Below are 17,263 nucleotides of genomic sequence, written 5' to 3'. Positions count from 1 at the left end.
AAAAACACACAAAATATAGAGTCTACAAAATAATAGCCTATAATATCACATGGAAGTGAGATCTGGACATTCAGAGAAAGGGATATATACATAGAATTCAGACACAAAAATGAAATTCCTTAGAAAAACATACCCTTATTAGATAAAAAAAAGAAATAATGAAATAATTAAAAATATTAAAATCAATCATAACAGACTCAATGATTAAATATAAGAAAAACAAGCTAGACCACATAGCAAGAATGCAGGGAGAAAGATTACCAAAAAAAAAAAAAGATTTAACATATAATCCTAGAAGAACAAGGAACGACCAAGAAGATGGACTGATTCCGGAAACAGACCACTTGGCCTAGAACCTGGATAGCAAGAAGAAGAAGGTTATATTGACTTCAATTTGTATGTAGATTTGTATAACTTCATTGGAAGAGAATCAAATGGAAAATAATTCCTTCCTTCTTAATATCAATTCATTCCAAAACATGATGTGCCATTTGACTAAATTTTTCTCTAGAGGAAGGATGGAACAGGTGTAGTGTTATTTATTTCCAATCTAATACAGTAGAAAACAAATTAATCCAATCAAGCCAAATTTTCATCAAATTTTTGGTTTGATTTTTGTTTCAGTTCATAATTTTATTTTGGTTCACTATATTGGTTGACTGCTGCATGTTTTAACTGTCTCTACAATGTTTATCAATAGTGTAGTGCATTTTTAATAGTGCAAACAAGTTGAATTGTAGTGTTTTATTCATTCTGTGTAGCTATAAAATGGATACACCTCCAAGAATGTGTTCAAATATATGTACTCTTTCACAGCACGTCCATGACTCAAAGACAAATTGTAAATGAGTGTGGTGATGGTATGTGATACTGTTAATGTGATTTTCAAGAGGTTTAGAAAGACAGGTCCTGACAGAAAAGGTACATGTGGGTGAAAAATCAATCTGCATAACCAAGCTATCTCCTGCATTACTGCCAACTCTTCATTCTTTACATCTGTCATACTACTATATAACAGTTTTATTCACTCTCTCTCAATTGTGTCACTTTTACCCTCTTTTTCAGTATTATTTAAATGCACATTTTCACTCATATTCTCAGTTCTATACACAACTTCAGTCTCTCGACCCGACACTCACTTTTAATGGCATTTTTGGCACATTTTCCCACCAAACATTTTCAAACCAAATTCCATTCATTTTGGTAATGCATTCATCTTGCTTTAAAAAAAAAAAAAAAAGGTGGGTCTTAAGCTATACCAACTGAGCTACACAAGCCCCCAAAGAATCGGGTCTATGTTTTATTATTCTGGCTGCCACACAGCACCTGTTCACAGATGCGATCCCACTACTATACGACTCAGAATTTTTTTTTTTTTCTTACTGTGTTTCCACCCTGAGCCAGTACACTTCTAATTATTCAACCTAGTGAACTTAAGCTCCCTTAAAACAACCATACTGACACTGTACTTAGCAGAGACATCCACTCAACACAAGACCATTGCAAAGCAGAACCTCAGTCCTCAAACCATCAACCAATTCAATCCTCCAACTCAGCTCGATTACAGGAACTTGTCACAACTCCCTGCATTATAGGAATAAGAAAGTTATTATCACACTTTGCAGTGCTATGATAGCACAACATCTGAATTAATGTGCATAGATATAGTCATCGCCTGGATATCAAGGAGATGGAGGGTCAGTCAAAAGGATTAAGCAGTAAAGAGATTATCATCTTTAGTTTGGTGTTGAATACCAATGGCTTGTTTTTTCAGACAAAGCCCAAGCCAATATAACATTTCATCATGTTGCACTTTCATTGTATTTTAACTTAAGCCAAACACAGAATATAATTTGGTCAGCTAAATTCCAAATTGTCCAGATCACCCTCATTGTTAAGTATCCAGGTGGATATTTAATAACAGGGTGCATCATGAGAAAGTGAGGAGCAGATATGAGATAAGAAAGGCTCTGCCTTTCTTACAAAACTACACAGAGTTCTAATCCATTATTCAGTTATGATCCTTAGCTGAATAATTTACAGCTTTATACTGAATAACTCTATACTTAAATGGTATTTAGTTCTCTCTGTTTGATAAGAAAGAGCATGCTGTCTGATTGCTGCTTAAAAAATACTTCTCTACATATTTAACAAAGCTGCATACACTCTACAGTTGGATATACATCTACTTTTCCTTAAAAAACTGTATGTAAGTTATACCACCTTTGGGTAAATATGCCTATAGAGCACATGCAAATCACTGGCAAAATACATACACACACACACGTGTGTGTGCGCATGTGTGTATGTATGTATTTTAATGATGTACTAGATATCACATCTAGTACATCATTAAAAAAAATTACTAGGAAAATGAAAAAGCAATGAAGATGGATAGATTATAGGAGAAATAACAACCAAGGAATCTTAAAATTCATATATAAAATTATAAAAGCTTGGGGGGGGGGGGACTGTATCATTCATTGTAGAAATGGCAAAGTTGTTTTATGCTAGTTTCTTTCCACCGTAGTTCAATAAAACATATTTTTAAGTTGAGTTTATTTGACAGGACAATTTTTTAGATGGCCCCTTTAATCTATTTTGCACTGCCATCCTATCTCAAAATTTTAAAAATCCCTGAACTTCACAACATTAGTTCACAACAATCTGCACTGTCAGCACATATGATCAGACAGTGCAGAAATAAAATCTCCTAGAGGGCTAAAACATCGAATTCTGTTCAAGTAGCTCTCCACAGTTTCAAACCTAATCAAACATTTCTGTATATTTACTAATGTTATGAAGGCAGGCAAGAAGAATTTGAATCATCATCATACTGACCATAAAGTGCAAGACTGAAGCATTTGCTGCAGCACTGAGAAATCCCTTTCATCACTGCCAGCAAGACACTGTAAGGCAGTTTCCCAGTTCATTACTATTATCCCCAGACCTTTTTATTATAATATTAAAAGATAGACTGCCTCATTATCCATCACAAACACCAAACTGTTAAAGATTTAAAATCATATCTCAGGAAATACATTCCTGAAGAATATCAACCAATAACCAAAAACCTCTGTCATTTAAAGTCAGATCTCAAGCAATACATTCTTGAAACATATTAACCTATAACAAAAAATCTCTTTCTGATCCCTAGCACATGGACCTTTCTAAAACTTCTACAGAGGGGATCTCTTCTTCTACAATCTCTCTATACATATATAAAATCTACTCTTCATTAATCAGATATAATGTCCCATCTACTGCTATAAATAGTCTCTGCAGGTGACATTCCATTCTGTCCTCACACTAACATGTGAAAGAGCTAACATAGTTTCAGTGATTTTCATTGAAATGTATACGCCTATGCATTCTTTGAACATATGATAACCAATTCTGTACTCCAAATGTGATATCATCAAGGCCTTCTTTATCAGAACTATAACACCTTTAATTCTCAATGTCACTGCCCACCTCATAACTGTTATAATCTGCCGCAATAACACTGATAATCATGTTATACTCAAAATTCTCTTAATTTCTTATTTCACTTCTTTCAATGCATAATCACTAAATTTGCAGTATTTCATGCTTCTTCAAAATTTTAAAAATTCCTGAACTTCATATCAGTTTCTCAGCCCATTTTATCTGACTGTGCAAAAACAAATTTTTCTACAGAATCATAACATCATATTCTCTTCTTGTTTTCTGAAGTTTGCAACCTAATCAAACAATTGTATATCCATATTTATATCTTCATCCAATATGATTAACATAATTTAAACAGTAATGTTCTCTCTATATATAAGAGATCCCTACAGCTGTTTTTTGATTATCCTCTTGTTCAACCCTGCCATCCTATACATAAATTCATGATACCACTGAAGAATCTCAAGATACTTCACACTGACCTGTAAACGCTTTTGCTGGTGATGGCATTCTCCACTCATTCTGCTTATGTAACAATTGTTGGACTGTTCAAATAATTCAAGCTTCTAAATCAACTACATGGGCCCCAAGAAGTGATCTGCAAGTTCCACAGCATTTATTTGCTATGTGTCTTGCAGCCTCCCTCTTATGTGGAGGTGATTAAAAAAACTTGATCAAACATTCACCACCAATTTGTAACAATAAGTGAAGTGCTAAAACATGATCTCCCTTTATGCAACCCATGCTGACCCTTGCAGAGAATCCCACTGTTAATGACCCAATTCTAGATCCTAGTTCTCACTGACAACTATCATATCATCTACAACTCAACTCCAGATACAGACTGGCCTATAATTGAACACTTTAGTTTCCATTTTGTTGTTGTTCTTGTTATTCACAATTATGGCCAAATCCATAAAGGCTATGGGACAGGTATATTATGCCTGCTAACTGAGTGCTTTTGTAGATGAAAACCCTGAGTTTTCAAAAAGCTTGCCATCTCTAGTTTAGATTGGCTATCTCACCTTCAGTGAAAAAGCCCATATACAGGTTGTTTATGTCTGAGATAGGATTTGAACCCAGGTCATTCCAACAAATGACACTGTTAAACTAACTAAGTCTGTTACTGAGGGCCAATCATTTAGAAAAGTAACAATATCCCTTCTTTTATCCAATTGCAAACTCTTATTTCAAATATGCCATGGATGCTGTTAACTACTTAGAACATCCCATTGAAATAAACAATGATATGCTAGCAAGTACTATTATTATTAGTGGCCCCTCAACCAAGAAATCTGAGTCTGCCTAGGGTCACAACCACATGAATTCATTAATCACTAAACTTCATATTCACACCTTAGAGAATGTATACATGACTGCTACTAAATGTGTTCAAAGTTCTGTGATATAAATGGGAGGAAAATACAGAAGGAATAGCAACTTCACACTTTAGACTAACTAACTGAATTCAACATGCAAAAAGTGAAGAGGTAATTATATACCTCCATATAATCTTTTAAGAAGTGTGAAGAAACAACTAGGGCTTCTGAAGTGACCTGGATACTGAATGAATGAGGATGAGCTGGAAATTAGAGATGTAAAGGGAGTTTATGAAGGAAGTAGGATGAACAGCAACATGTTAGTTACTGAAACAAATCCAATCTCAACATCAGAGTTCATGATTGGTACCACCAACATGCAAAGTACCAATGAAAAATAAACTGAGCTAGAACAACTGGATAAGTACCATATTGAGAGGATAGGCATTACCAAAACAAACAAAGACCAAAACAGATTAGATTTTTCTGAATAACAAACACAAGATGTTATATTCAGGCAATAGCAATAAGGGAAAAGAGGGAGTAGACATTGTCTTTAACAATAAATCTTGGATGGTAGGCAATATCAAGTAGAGTGATGTGGGTAAATATAAAAATGGGGAACTAGTCAATGAGACTTATTTCTGCCTATGGTCCGACACAAGGTTCTACTAAGAAATAAGCCAAGGAAATTTTTGCAGACATCAGAGAAGGCAGCTGGCACAATGACAACAAAAATCCTTTCTTTTATGGTTACTCAGTGATCACCATTCATTTTTAAAAATTATGGAAACAAATACCATGTTATAGTAAAACTTCATCTTAATATAAACCAAAACAATCGCCCAATGTTTCAACCTTCATCTCAAGATCATCATCTGGAGCACACACACACATATATATATACAAAAAAGCAAGCTATATTATAATCTAAATAGTATATTGTCACCCTACCCTAATTTGATCAATGGCTAATACTGCTAGCCTGACCTCTGGTTAAAAAAAAAAAAAAAACTTACTACAATCAAAGCTAGAGTCCTGTTATCTGTTTGGTTAAAATATCATTAAAATATATATTTAGTTAGAGAGCAACATGCTCTCACATAACTGCTCACAGATAAACTAGAACAGTATAGAATGGTAGTCAATAAGGACCAAAATTATTGCCTGGAGTCCTAAATTTAGTAACAGTTTCCTGAAGAACTACAAAGAACTTATGCCAACATATGCCATCCAAATTCTTTGAAGTTTCATGCCTCCGTTATTGTTTAGATTGAATGGTTGATAAAAATTTCACAGGCTTCCTTAAATTTGCATCTATACTATGTTTTTGTTTGATGTAAAAAACAAGTACCTTTCTAATCAATTTTGTGTACACAAATTGATAAAAAAAATGATCAAATAGAGAAATAAAATAAAACAATTGATCAAAGACAGAAGACCATAGATATGTTCTGAGAAAGATTAGGGGAGCAAAATGGCATTAATGGCAGCATCTTATTAACACATTCACATCTGGGTGATCATAGCTCTCTTGCCACAAACCTAACAATCCAGCAAAGTGAGCAGAATCACTGGCAATTTCATTCCTGTGTGTTGTCGGATACACCACTTTACTTGACAATTTCTGAGACTGTAACTAATCCTGCATAGCAAGAGGTAAGTGAAAAGGAATATTTTTTTTGGAATATATTAAAAAACAATAATTAAATAGAATGATATGTTTGATTATTAGTTACTATACTCGATTTACTAAAACATGTAAAGAATAGCAAATATAAGGAAGAGAAAGAACAGGTGTGAATGAAAATACTTTCAGTACTGTAAAATAAATTATGAATAATTTACATCTGTGACACATTTGCTTGTGTTCTAAGTATCTGGGGATGGAATATGTGATCCTATAAACTCTAGACGTTCATATTTGCATTTATGATTGGCAAAAAAAAAAAAAACACTTATTAGATGGAAAGGGATTTGTTTGCAAAACATAAATCACTAACCAATAAGAAACTGTGGCTGTATACATTGCTAGCTCAGTAAATAACTAAAGGCAGGGTCTTATCTTATGATCTAATGTGATTTTCACATTAGATCATAAGATAATGTGATCAGGTGATTTGGTGATCAGGTGATTTGTGTGGGTGTGGCAGGAATAGATGTGGGTTGATGGAGGAGTAGCAAATCATCTTGTACAATTTATTGTACTTGTTATGTGTATTTCTTTTTTTTTTATTTCACTTTATTTTCTTATAATTCTTTTATTTACAAATGATTCGTTTTTTTACATAATAGTGTAATATAGATGTAAATAATTTTGTTATTAGCAAGTTTAATTCTTGGAATTCACTTCTCTGATTAGAGTTTCACAATCCAGAGTTGTAGATAAGCACTGCCTTGCATATCTGTTATTTTTTCTTACAATAAATTCCATTAGGTCATCAGTTAGAAATGCAGAGTACACTGCAGATGGGTTTTCTGCATCAAGTGGCAAAAGTAGCTCATCTTCTCTAATGCATTCCCTGAACTGGTACTGCCACATTACTTACTGGGTTCCATTTGTTAGAAAGAGAAAATTCAGAAACCTTACTTTGTGAAATATCTTCGTCCAACAAGGAACTGCTCTGTAAATACAATCATTATCGATCATCATTAGCTCGGCAGCCCTGTGTGGGCCCTGGCCTACTTCAGAAACTTCTGCCAGCCTTCCTTATTCAATGCCAAACTCCTCCAATTTTTGACTGCTAAAACCTTAATATCTTGTATCACTCCATTTTCCCATCTTAATATACGTCTTCCAATTTTCTTTTTCCTTCTGGCTTAGCATTAAACATCTTCTTATCCTATTATAATCCATGCATAAAATATGTCCATGCAACGTAATAATTTATTTTTATGTAATAATGTCTGGCTGATTAAATAATATGTATAGTTCTTAGTGATATCTTTTCCACCACACACCATTCTCTCTGTAAATACAATACATGATTAAAATCGTCATCTGAATTAGTCACTATATCATTAAAAATTCAAATTACATCAGATACTGTTTTTTTTTTTGTTTTGTTTTTTTTTTGACAGCAGATCAGGAAACTCATCACTGGAACATGTGAATACCCACATATGTTTCCAGTTTGTAGTCTATCATCAGATGCATTCTTATAGAATAGAGAAAGATTCATTTTCACTTAGGAATTGATAATTTTGGCTTTGTATGTGTATACTGTCCAAAGACTGAAAACAGCTCTCCTATATAAGTGAACATCATGCCCTCCCCAGCAGCCACTGTACTGTAGATGCAAGAAAAACAAGTAGTTTTATTCTATCACTAAATAAGACAGAGACATTTGTAGTCTGTGTATCTGTCAACAAATAGTGCAATTAGAGACAACTAGGATAAAAATAGCACTACCTAATGAAACGCATCCCTCCCACAGAAACCATGCTATATCGACTCAGAAAAACGGTTTCTTGTATGCCAAACACAGTTGTTGTTGAATCCATTCAAGAGTTTCTATATATGACCATGGGCCTGTAGTAGAACTGCTTTGGTAATCTGTTGAACTTTGGTAGAGCAGCGGCAATTGCTGAACAAGAATAGATATGGGCAAGTGTTAGTTCAACTGCTGGATAGTTCTTGCATATTTCAGAGCTTCTAGTACCGTCCAGCTGAATTTTTATACCTTTAAAACATTCCATCCTCAGTTTGGTGATGATTGTGGTTATTTCTCTATTTTCATTAATTTTTGCAGATTTCTGAAATGTCTAAAATTTTATTTATAAATACAAATAAAATGATTATACAAATTTCCAAAATCAATTGTCCTAACATTTGTCCAAATTTACAATTTTCGATGTCATTAAGACAGGATCATAAATGCTAACTTCAAATAAAATTCTACTGGAAGAGTTGTGACTAACATGCTGTATAAACTTTGTGTCAATGAGCCTGCCCAATGCAGAAGCAGCATACAAATGGTAATCAGAAGTACTGTGGGTACGATAAACATGCAAAACACTTCCTGACATGAATGAACGTGTTATAAAGAAGAGTATTAGGTATTAGTAAAGCTAATCTCAGATGGCATGAATAATGAAACAGAATAAGACAGGAAAGATTAACAATATATATATATACCCTATAGATATAAAATGATAAGCCTTTTTATGAAACGTTTTGTGTCACATTTTTTGTCAAGTTATTTGAAACATTTTGAAACTCAGGGGCTACCGTGAGTGTCGAGTCTTCAAAATTCAAGTCATCAGAATTCAAGGAGAACCAGCCTACCAGTCCGGAACTCAGGAGATTGGGTGGCAAACCCCCTTTCGAGTCTTCAAAATTCGAGCCATCAGAATTCAAATTGAAGGAGAACGGACCTACCACTCCGGAACTCAGGGAGGGGGGGGGGGGGGGGAATGCTCTATGCGCATGGGGTAACTTTCGAAGACTCAACCCTCAGGGGCTACCATGAGTGTCGAGTCTTCAAAACTCAGGGTGGAGGGGGGGGGGGGAGGCGCCAGCCCAAATCTTCAAAATTCGAGTCATTAGAATTCAAGGAGAACCAGCCTACCAGTCAGGAACATGGGAAGGTTGGGCGTCATAGGTGACAGGGGGTAATGGCCCCTAGTATATATATATATACACACACACACACTCTGCATATATAAAAAGATAAGCTGAAATTTGAAACGTTTTTATGTCATGTTTTTTGTCTTACCAGCTCACCAGCCCAGAACTCGGGGATTTGGCCGAATAGGCACCATTTCAGCCTAACAATGAAAAAACAAATTGATGTTATCAAAATTATTTTTATTGTTCAACATAAGACAACATACATTTATTCAGCGATGCTCCAGCACCATTATCCCATCCCTGTAGTGGTTCTCAGTAAGATCTGCAAAATACCCCTCTACAGCTGCAATCACCTCTTGATTCGAAGAAAAATGCTGACACCAGTGAGGAAGAGTTTTAGTTTTGGGAAGAGATGGCAGTCAGAAGAGTCAAATCTGGGGAACAAGGTGGATGTTCCAACAATTCATAGTGCAGATTGTCCTGATGAAAGATGATTTTTTTTCTTCTGCAAACCGGGTCTTTTCTCACGAATTTTTTTGTCTATCTGGTTAAAAGATCGGAATAATATTCCCCGGTTATTGTTTTACCCTTTTCAAGATAATTAATAAACCAAATGCCTTTAGCATCCCAAAACACTGATGCCATGACCTTTCCTGCTGACGGAAATGACTTTGTCTTCTTTGGCAATGAACAACTGGCTTCTGTCCACTGTTTTGACTGCTGTTTGGATTCTGGTGTGTAATGCCGAATCCAACTCTCATCCATAGTAATAAATTGATGCACAAAATCAGTTTTAGTCTTGTTAAAACACTCCAAGCACTGCTCAGATTTCATGCGAGTGCATTTTTGATCTGCTGTGAGCAAGCATGGCACCCATCTTGTACAAAGCTTTTATATATAGTCTATATTTGAGTTGTAAGCCAGCAAGATCTGAACTTGTGGGAGGTACCGGAAGATGGCTTCATGTAAATTCAGGTGAAACGCAAGGATGCAACTATCTCCAACTGTTATTCTTCATCTATATGAATCAGATTATAAAGAAAATTGGCATTAGGCTTGTTATGGAAATTGGTAATCTTAGTCTGTTCCTTACATTATGCATTTGGAAGTTTGCTAATTAACTTACCTAAAATCAGTTGCCATCATTGTTTTCAATTTCGGTAAACTGTATTCTAGGATTTTAGGCAGTTTGAATTTTCTGTTTTTCATGTAGATATCTGAAGAAAATGACCTAAGCACCACTCCAACTAGAACATTCTCTACAGTCCAACAAGCATAACATGTTAGTCATTTGGCTACACAGATATTCTTCTTCAGATATCTTACTAATGAACTTAATCACCTAAACTCTACAATAGAATTTACTGTAGAAGTGGAATAAAAATTGACTTTACTACAAAAATATAGCACCTAGAAGACTTCAATTTGGCAGGATAGTAATATTGTGTGTGCGGAGAGAGAGAGAGGTTATTAAATATCCATTATCTTTTTAAGGCAAGCTGAATGAAACACAAAAGTTTCTAATGTCAACAAAATTTACAAGAATAAACCTTATGTATAGGAGTGTTTTGTCTTGCACATGTATAATTCCCATAATGCACAGGGAATTTGAATAAATTAAAAATGTCAGTTTAAAAGTGGTAGTTAATAACATCAAGAGGATCTTGTTGTCCGTTACCTAATAGAGATGTATACAACCAAAGCTAATTACATCTAATTTATTATTATTTCTTTAATATGTTAGGGGAGGCAGATTGATTCTGCTAATTATGAGGCAAGGTACTGAAACAATATACAATGAATTCCTGGTCAATGGGGGTATGGATGTGAAGATGTATTAAATTTGTCACTTCTGGATTATACGGTTTAACTTATGAAATTTTTGAGTAATACGGGCTTGCTTTTAGTCTCTTTGCAGGATAATGAGATTGTGACATACAATTCTGCAAGTTGTATGATCCATTAATCTTCTAAAGAAATACTGTTAGCTGCTCAGATATCAATGAAATGACAATTATGAATCATACATGTGACACTATTACATTGTTCTTGGTTTAATGGGGCAAGGACATCTATGGTCATGCTGCGACACATGCAACAAATAAGCAGCATATACAGTGGTGTATTTAGGTATTTCCCGCCCCTAGGCCTGCAGAAAGTGCCGCCCCTCATGACCTGCCCATAGGCGGGTCATGATCCCAACCTCCAGTGACTAAAGTTGCCATAGAATCCCGCTTGCTTCACGTCGTGTAACTTTCTTTTCAATTTCTAACAAAGTGGAAATTATTTCCTTCCATCCCTCACGAAGACTCCGACAGGCATCATCATGTTAGTCAGAGCTGACTAACGAGTATAATAAATTTAGTTTAATCCTTTATCCAAGTGTGAGCAAACAAAGTTTACACATGAAAGTATCTTCAGGACTGGGATAAGGTAGTGCAACACCAGATCACTCCATGCAAAGGTGGAGCAAGCTACCAACACTCCTATTTCAGTATCTCCCATAATGCAAAACATCTCCTTGCGGATATGTCTAATGTTATGCATTAAGGGAAGGGCCACAACCCAGACTAGTTTCGACCTTTATTGAGGTCTCTTCAATGGATAAAGGATTAAAATAAATTTATTATACTCTAACCAAGTGAAAAATAAACTTTCAACAAAAATGACTAATGAGTAGGCGAAGGACGTTTGATTACTTTTGCAGAAGCTTCCAGGTGCTTCCTTAGAACACTCCACCGATGTGTTGAAGATGAGAAAAATACGTAGTTTCTGAAAGACATCAAAAAATGGGGAAGAGTATACACAGTATTCGGCAGTGCAAGTACCAATTAGAGACAGAGAATGTCAGGTGCACGGTGTGAATTCTGACGATGGATTTATTTCAAGAATTCTTGCTTGCAGTCCTATGTACTTGCCTGACATGTTACTAGCATTATCATATGCCTGCCCTCTGCAATTTGCTACATCAATTCCAAGCTTGTTTAGTGAATTCAAAACTGCCTCTTGTTAACTCTTCAGATTTGTGATTTACGTTAGGAATGAAATGCAAAAAACGCTCCACAGGAGTTCCATGTTCTTTCACATATCATACAATGAAGGACAGATGATCAACATGAAAGAGGTCTGGTGTTGAGTCAACACTTATGGAATAGAACTTAGCTATTATAAGTTCTTCCACAATCAATTTGATTACTTTCTCACCCATTATTTTAATAAATTCCTCATACATGGCAAAGGAAAGATAGGAAACGAAACCTTTTTTCACGCTTTTGGCAATGTGCTCAGCAAGAAAGGGATCGAATTCACTAATCCCTATTGCCTTTGTGTCAAGTTACCGACAACAATACAGTAACTTTCCGTGCACGTGTCTTGGTCTGTATAGTTATGCAGAATCTTGTTACATGCCAATATGCTTGCAGATTAAACTTACAATGAGAAAAAGAAAAATATTTCTCTACTTGTGAATAATGCAGACTAATAAAATGAGACTTGGAAATTTCTGCCGCCCTTCAAAATTTGCTGCTCTAGGCCTGGGCCAATACCTAAATACGCCACTGAGAATATATAGGTCTAAAATCTGTACATAAAATAAATGAAATATTTCTTAGAAGAACACAAGGCAATATCATCATCATCATCATCAAATTCCTGCCATGTACCCTCAATGGGTGTACAGGATATGATAGTAATACATGAAAAAAATTACATCATTATTAATTTCCTATCTACAATTTTCCTCCAAATCAGTCTGTTACTTGTCAAGACTCCAACATTTTCAGATCTTATATTTCTATCATCTAAAGCACTTTGTACCGTATCAATCCACCTATATCTTGGTCTTCCTCTGGGTCGTTTTCCTGCCAACCTGGAAGAACACTTGTTTTGCTAATCTTTCCTCGCCCATTCTGTTTAAGCGACCATACCACCTGAGATTAGCTCTGCTAAGGCATTCCTGGATGCAGACAATGTCAAGTTCTTTCCTAATATCCTCATTTTTAATATGATACTGCCATTGATGCCATCTGTTCACACCTATAATCTTTCTCAGGACTCTCATATCTCTGGTCTCAAGTCTTTAGTCAAGTGTTTTACTTCTGACCAAGCTCTCAGATCCATAAGTTAAAACTGGTTTGAACACTGTCTTGTATACAGATAATTTAGTGTTCCAACTAATTTCTCTCTTATTCCATATGAATTTATTCAATTGACTTCCCACCTTACCAGATTTGCTGATTCTGTTGTCTATTTCTATATTTAATTTACCATCTTCAGTAAAATTCGTGCCTATATAGCTGAAATGTTTTACTTGTTCCACAGGTTCTCCATTCACAACACAGTTGACATTTTCAATGATTCTGCCTATTTTCAATGTTTTTCTCTTTTTATTGCTGACCTTCATACATTATCTATTACAACAGCTATTCAATTTAGTCAGAGAATCTTGCAGACTTGTAGCGGATTTATTTAGAAGTATAACATCTTCCGCATAAAGCAAAGAGCTGACATTAACATCTCCAATTTTGATATCATGTTTAATACCACTTTCCTTCATAATGTGATCCATATAGATAATGAATAACAGAGGGGATGATGTACATCCTTGTCTCACACCAGATTTAAAATTAAACCATCTTCCTGTACTTCCTTCAATTCTAACTGCTGACTTACAACTCAAGTAAAGACTAAGTATTGCTTGATATAATGCCCCATTGACACTATATAACTGCAGCGTATTGAATAGCTTCTCTCTTGGCACCTTGTCATATGCCTTTTCCAGATCTACAAAACTTAAATACAGATGTTTGTTATATTCCCATGCTTTCTCGACTATTTGTCGTAAAGTGAAGATCTGATCCTGAAAGCCTCTATTTGGCCTGAATCCAGCTTGTTCTTCAGCAAGCTTTTCCTCCACAATTCTTCTCAACCGTTTCTCAAGTATACTTGCGTAGATCTTGCCAGGAACACTCAGTAGGGAAATACCTCTGTAATTCTCACATTCAGTTTTATTTCCCTTTTTATATATGGGTACTATGAGAGATCTTCTCCAACCATCGGGAATTCGTCCCTCTGTCCAGGCTTTCTGAACTATGCAGTGCAGCCACTGTAAGACTTTTATACCACCATACTTCAGCATTTCTGGTCGAATATCATCTACTCCTGCTGCCTTTCCACATTTCAAGCATTTGATGGCTTTTTCTAATTCAAGTGTGGATATGTATTCCTGACTGCATGCCTGGTCAGTGTTTTTTACTACTGTGCTGTCATCACTGCTTGTTTCATTTAGCGGTTTTTCAAAGTAATTACTCGATACTTCAAGGATATCTTTTTCTCCCATTTTCACGTCACCTTTATCATCTCTAATTCCTTTTACAGCACTCTTTCCTCCATTCTTAAGCTTCTTCAACAACCTCCAGAATATTTTGCCACCTTCTTGATATTTATTTTCTATATTCTTGCCAAAGCCCTCCTATGACTTTTGTTTAGCTAGTTTTACACAGTGTTTAGCATTCTTGCATTTGTCTCTATATTCTCTAAGAGCACAAGCTGACTTATTTGACAAGAACTTTTGGTATGCTTTCTTCTTTTCCTTCACTGCCTCTTTAACTTCCTGTGTCCACCAGTGAGTTCTGATTTTTTTATCCTTACAGTCAACCTCACCACATGCCTCTCTGGCAGAATCAATCAATGTTTTCTTCAGAGTTTGCCACTGAATCTCCAAGGTTTGATTCCTGTTCTCAAACTCTTTCATTTTTTCTTCAATAATCTTTGTGTATTTTAGTCTACACCTCACATCTGAGAGCTGCTCAACTTTTATTCGCTTTAAAACTTTCTTACATGTTATTCTTTTCAATATGAAATTCAATTTTATCTTGCTCAAGACTAAATAGTGATCACTTCCAATTTCAAATCCTCTGTACACTCTGGTGTCCAGCACCAGGGAGAAAACATCACTATCAACAATAACATAGTTAATGAGACTTTTCCTATTCCTAGCCTCTTCTCTCCATGTGAATTTGTGCACATTTTTATGTTGGAAAATGTGTTAGTAATAACCAATCCATGTCCTGAGCAGAAATCCAACAGATATTTGCCATTATTATTAGCTTTGCTCTTTTCTCCAAATTTTCCCAAAATATTTTTGTATGTCTCACAATCATTTCCTAATCTGCTATTTAGATCCCCAACAAGGACCAACTTTTCATTTTTCATTGTGTCAGTTGCTTTTTCTAAAGCCTCAAAAAATTCCTCTTCTACCTTAGTAGAACCTTCTGTGGGACCATAGGCACAAATAAGTCTCATTGTCCAGTTCCCCATTCTCATATTAGCCCACATTACTCTACTTGAGACTGACTGCCATTCAAGAAGATTAGCCTCGTATTTTGTGTTGAATACTATGGCTGCTACTCCTTTTCCTTGATTGTCATTGCCTGAATATAACATTTTGTATTTATTGCTCAGAAAGATCTCACCAGTTTTGGTCTTTTTTGTTTCAGTCACCCCTATTATGTCGATCTGGTACTTATCTAATTCCTCAGCTAGCTCCATTTCTTTGCCATTCAGGCTTCTTACGTTGATAGTACCGATCTTTAACTCTGATGATGTTCAGTTGGGGTTTATTTTCAGATATGTAAACCATGTATGAAACAGATATAAAGAGAAGCATAAGTATTAAAACATGTACAATATTCATAAAAAAAAAAATAATAATAATAAGTTCTTAAAAGCATAAAATGTATATAATTAATATGAAGTGGTAAATGTTAATGCTCTGCAAAAATTTATAAACCAAGATGAGTTGATAAAACTGGCCTGAGTGTACAGGACTCAGACAGATTACAAGAGTCACGAAACTGTGCTCATTGGCAAAACGAGGGCAGTCAATTAAAATATGAATGATGGATAGTATGGCATCGACAACTTATACATAGGCATGTCACTGCCCCGAAAAGGAAGGATGTGTGTAAGATGACTATGCCAAGATGGAGCCTAGTAAAAACAACTCCCTCTTTAAGATCTCTGCACAACTAAATATCAGGTTCGACAAAGCTAATTATTGATCTCTCTCTATTCCATGATCATTCTTGATGATCTGCCTGCAACTGGTGTAGAGTAGAGTATAAACAGATCGCGGACGTATGAAAAAGAAAATGAACCTGGCTGCAGTATCTGCAGCCTCGCCTCACTTGAACCCAATATGGCTTGGAATCTAACAGGAGTATGCATCTAATTGTAGCTTCCATAACTAAGAGAGGTGCTGGATTTGAGAGAGATCTAGATATTTCTGTAGTGCTAGACTTTTTATTGCTTGAAGAGAAGAGGGAGTCTGAATATATTATGCAGCTTGGATAGTGATTCAGTCTGATGTATTTTAATGCAAGCTCATGGCTAACAGCTCAGCTGTAAAATTGTTACACTCCAGTAGGATTTGTGAAGATATAATGCTGTCAGGAAAGACAGCAGAATATCCCACTAGGTCCTGTATTTAGAGCCACCTGTGTAGACAGGTACAAAATCAAAGTATTTTCTTCAGCATGTATGAAAGCATTTCTCACAGACAGTAGGATGGATGCAAAATTTTGGTAGCCTGCAGAAAGATAAGCTGCATGGCATGGTGTGTGTGTGTGTATATATATATATGTGTGTGTATATATATATATATATATATATATATATATATATATAAGAATGTAGTAGTGGTAGCGTGTTTAGTGGCATCCGGGTCTACCACAATATCTAGAGCTTGTAAGAGAGTTATTATTCACAAACCAAAACATTCTATGGCAGTGTCGAGTATCATACAGGTTCTCATGTTGTGAACAAAAAATGGCTTGCCATGTGGAAAGGTATTGCAGGGATTTTATTTTCATTTCCTATAACAGAGACTATTACTGATATTGAAGCAACAAATTTGTTTATTTTAACTCAATGTACAAATTAG

The 17,263-nt window shown here is 35.4% G+C and overlaps 1 protein-coding gene and 1 non-coding gene across 2 annotated transcripts in view; both read right to left on the bottom strand.

Annotated features, from left to right (window-relative positions):
- Positions 1–17,263, bottom strand: part of Ranbp16 (Ran-binding protein 16) — a 1,020,902-nt gene that overhangs the window by 606,929 nt on the left and 396,710 nt on the right. The gene's annotated exons all lie outside the window — the stretch shown is intronic.
- LOC150106253 (signal recognition particle RNA) lies at positions 1,282–1,588 on the bottom strand. Its single transcript, XR_016548388.1, has one exon.

The sequence above is a fragment of the Typopeltis vanoorti genome, chromosome 5 (genome assembly GCF_054136105.1).
Source record: "Typopeltis vanoorti isolate ZY-2024b chromosome 5, IOZ_Tvanoo_1.0, whole genome shotgun sequence".
Taxonomy (NCBI): domain Eukaryota; kingdom Metazoa; phylum Arthropoda; class Arachnida; order Uropygi; family Thelyphonidae; genus Typopeltis; species Typopeltis vanoorti.
The sequence above is the reverse complement of the archived record's forward strand: the minus strand, read 5'-3'. Positions and strand labels throughout refer to the sequence as shown.